Source organism: Gopherus evgoodei, unplaced genomic scaffold (genome assembly GCF_007399415.2).
Source record: "Gopherus evgoodei ecotype Sinaloan lineage unplaced genomic scaffold, rGopEvg1_v1.p scaffold_45_arrow_ctg1, whole genome shotgun sequence".
In the NCBI taxonomy this organism is placed as follows: domain Eukaryota; kingdom Metazoa; phylum Chordata; order Testudines; family Testudinidae; genus Gopherus; species Gopherus evgoodei.
This window is the reverse complement of record NW_022060066.1, coordinates 1,217,140-1,221,324: the sequence shown is the minus strand read 5'-3', so window position 1 is coordinate 1,221,324 and position 4,185 is coordinate 1,217,140. Positions and strand designations below refer to the sequence as shown.

The window sequence follows — 4,185 nt, the reverse complement described above, 5'->3', positions numbered from 1 at the left end:
TCTTTCTTTCTTTCTTTCTTTCTTTAATAAACAAACAAATAAACAAACAAACAAACTTCACCCCAAAATTTCCAGCCAGGCTTAAGCTTTAAACAAGGGCTGAGTAACTTGCTGTTTTTTTTATAACACCGTATTTGGAAGCCCATTCATACTATTGCATCTGTTTTGATTTATTTTTCAAAGGAAAGTAAAACTGAGTAAACGGCAAAGCTGCTATCCACAGAATTTGTTTTATACAGAGTAGCACAGGGAGAGAGGTGAATGAAGCAGCCAAAGCCTGTGTATCCTGACATGGCCGATAGATGGACATGGAGGAGGTCAGTGGGCGTCGAACCTTTTTGCTCCAGCACAATACCCAGTATCCATCACCGATGCCATTTGAGCACACATTCTGTAACTAGGTGCACAGAACATACACATAGCAAGACACAACCCATCCCCCAAAATGCTCACAGGGAAGTAGATAAAGCAGAGAAAGATATGGAAAACTGAGGCAAGGAGAAGGGAAGTGGCTGGCCCAAGGTTACACAGAAAGTCAGTGGTAGAAACAAGGATAGACCCCAAGTCTCCTGACTGTCACACAGAGCAGACACAAATTCACAGAGGCAAGTGATACAACACAGCAGTAAGTGAGTGATGCTACTAACTCATCAGCTCATAGCTGTGTAAGGATAGCTAGCACTGGGTTCCATACATCAAAGTATGGTCAGACAGCGGGCTGTCTATGTGGTGCTGGGGTGGAATAATCACAGACAAATTGCCATGTAGGACACCATGGGTGTCTATGCCTTATTCCGCAGGAAAATGGAAATTAAGTTGTGCTGGTGTTTTAGAATTTCAGTTCCATGCCCAGACTGAGAGCCTGCTGTTGGTCACAATAGAGGGCCATTTTTGGCAAAGGACTGTTGGATTGGCTTATACTTTTTTCCATCTTCTTGCTGGTCTTGGATCAGAGCTTCAGATAGTGTCAACTGACCCAGCTCCACTGGTTTTAGCGACATGTGCTGATTGTCATGTAACAATGCACCGGCCTAGTGGTCTGATTGTCAGCGGGTGATGTCCATTCACCTCTCCTGCTCAATGGAAGCAACGAGTGCTCTGCTCCTTTGACAGTCACTTCAGGAGTTACTCTGCACAGGGGAACTGGGACCATTCCCTCTGTCACTTTAATACTGCCCATTGCCCTTCTCCTTCCCTCCACAGGCATCACACAACTTACTGAGGAAGAAAATGTCCAACCAAACCATTGTGACCAAGTTCCTTCTCCTGGGTTTCTCTGAGGTTCAAGGGCTGCAGATTTTGCACTTTGTGATGTTTCTGGTGCTTTACCTGGCAACCCTAATGTGGAATCTTGTCATCATCACAACCATAGCCCTCAACCACCATCTTGACAGGTCCATGTACTTCTTCCTAATGAATTTGTCCATCCTGGACTTTGGCTCCATCTCTGTCATCATTCTCAATTCCATGGCCAATTCCCTCATGAACACCAGGGTGATTTCTTATTCTGGATGTATCACCCAAGTCTTTCTTCTCTTATTCTTTGCTCAGTAGATTTAGCCTTACTGACCATCATGGCATATGACCGATACATCGCTATCTGCCAACCACTGCACTATAAGACCACAATGAACAGAAGAGTATAAGTCCAAATGGTGGCCATTGCCTGGATTTGCAGTATTCTGTATTCTGCTCTGAACACTGGGAACACGTTTGCGTTAACTTTCTGTGGAGGCAACATGGTGAACCAATTCTTCTGTGAAATTCTCCAGCTACTCAAGCTCACTGCTCTGATTCGTACCTCAATGGAAAATGGAGTTATTGTCTTTAGTGTGTGCTTAATCTTAAACTGCTTTTTTTTAAATAATTGTGTCTTATGTTCAGATCTTCAAAACTGTGCTGAGAATCCCCTCTGAACAGGGCTGGCTTAAATCCTTCTCCACCTGCCTCTCTCATCTCATTGTGAACTCCTTGTTCCTTTTCCCTGGCACCTTTGCATACCTAAAACCCATCTCCAGCTCCACATCAGGCGTAGATCTTGTGGCACCGATTCTCTATTCTGTGGTGCCTCCCATGATGAATCCAATCATCTGCAGTATAAGGAACAAGGACATTAAAGCTGCCCTGTGGAAAATGATTGGATTGAAGCTATTCACCAAGAATAAAATGTCTGCCTTTTCCCCATAACCACAATGTCATTCTGTGTTTCTTTATAAATATAATCTACTGTTGACATTATTTTATCCATAAGAATGTAGCATGCAATCTGTGTATGAACATTGGGGTATTTACTCTGGCAAAAACTAGTCAATGAAGTTAATCTATGTTTGCATCAGAGTAAAAAGGTTAAAAAAATCTATCTATCTATCTATCTATCTATCTATCTATCTATCTATCTATCTATCTATCTATCTATCTATCTATCTAATGATTTTATAAAGCAACCCATCACTACGTTTTCTGATCAGTAGCCATAGCAAAGTTTCTAGTGTACATCCTGGAGTCTCTGTCTCTTGATTTTTGGGGATAAAACTCTATTTGAGGTAACAGTGCAGCTGTTTGTATTTTTCCTTTTCTCTGTTTCTTAGTTTAGATAGTTTTTTGTAATTGATCTGTTGATGGGTTGACTTGTTTCTTTCTTAAAGGTGTTTCTGTGGAGGTGAAGTGTTTGGTTCGATGAGGTTGTCAATGTTTGTCATCTACGTGTGCCCATGTGTCATTAACAGCATTTTGGGCTGTATAAGTAGTGGCATGGCCAACAGATCAAGGGATGTGATCACTCCCTCTATTTGACATTGGTGAGACCTGATCTGGATTGTGTCCTGTTTTGGACCCCAAACTACAAGAAGGATGTAGAAAAATTGGAAAGAGTCCAGTGGAGGGCAACAAAAATCATTAGTTGACTGGGGCACATGACTTAGGATGAGAGGTTAGGGAACTGGGATTGTTTAGTCTGCAGAAGAGAAGAATGAGGGGGGATTTGATAGCTGCTTTCAGCTACCTGAAAGGAGATTCCAAAGATAATGAATCTAGACTGTTCTCAGAACAAGGAGTAGTGGTCTCGAGTTACAGTGGAGGAGGTTTAGTCTGGATATTAGGAAACACTATTTCACTAGAAGGGTAATGAAGCACTAGAATGGGTTACCTAGGGAGGTTTTGGAATCTCCTTCCTTAGATGTTTTTAAGATCAGGCTTGACAAAGCCCTAGCTGAGATCATTTATATGGGGACTGGTCCTGCTTGGAGCAGGGAGTTGGACTAGATGACCGCCTGAGGTCCCTTTCAACCCTGATATTCTATGATTACTGTGATGGGATTTTCTGAGTGAGCCATAGGTTTGATTTCTACAATGACAAAGGGGAGGAAAAGAGGTTTCTGTGAGCTGAGTTCTCATTGAAATAATGTCAGAATGCTGGAATATTATTGTATTATTGTTTATATGCTGAAGTACCTAGAGTCTTAGCTATTATTATTATTTATTATTATCTTATTATTATTATTATTATTATTAAAATGTTTAAAAATAACTGAAAGTTGTATCATTCTTGCTAGATTTGAAGAGGCTATTTTGTTGTTTCCCAAAGAATATCGACTTGCAATAATGAAGCCAATCTGGATCCCACTGAAGGGTTTAGACTATCATGTCAAAAAGATCATGATTTGGCCAATGACTTGGAAATAAAAAGACCCATTTTTTCTAATGTCACCCTAGAGAAAGTCAGTGGACAAAGATGTAAGGGTAAAATTTCCCATGTTAGCTATACTAGCGCCAAAGCAGAGAAGTTCCATTGACATCACCGATTTAATGCCAATGAAGTAGTGGCCAAAGATTCTGGGTTAAACTCAGTATTGCTATACACATTGATGTATGTGACCTGTGATAGCTAGACTTAGAAGGATCAGATTTTTATTGATAAATATTGATAAGTTAGTAAGAGGACCAAAACAAATTCACCGTGGCTAAACAGCAAAGTAATATAAGTATGGCAGTTAGAGGAAAAGTCACCCTTCAAACACTGGAAGTTAATCCTACTGTGGAAAATCGTAAGGAGAATAAAGCTCCGCAAGTCAAGTGTAAAGTCTAATTAGGTAGGCCAAAAGAGAACAAGAGCACTTCACAGTTTGAACCCATGGCACAGAGACGGGGGCCTATTGAACAGTGGGGTTCTGTTCTGTGCAAGGAGGG

The 4,185-nt window shown here is 41.0% G+C and overlaps 1 pseudogene; it reads left to right on the top strand.

The window, feature by feature from the left end:
- The first annotated feature begins 302 nt into the window (after nt 1-302).
- Nucleotides 303-4,185, top strand: part of LOC115642763 — a 23,919-nt pseudogene continuing 20,036 nt past the window's right edge.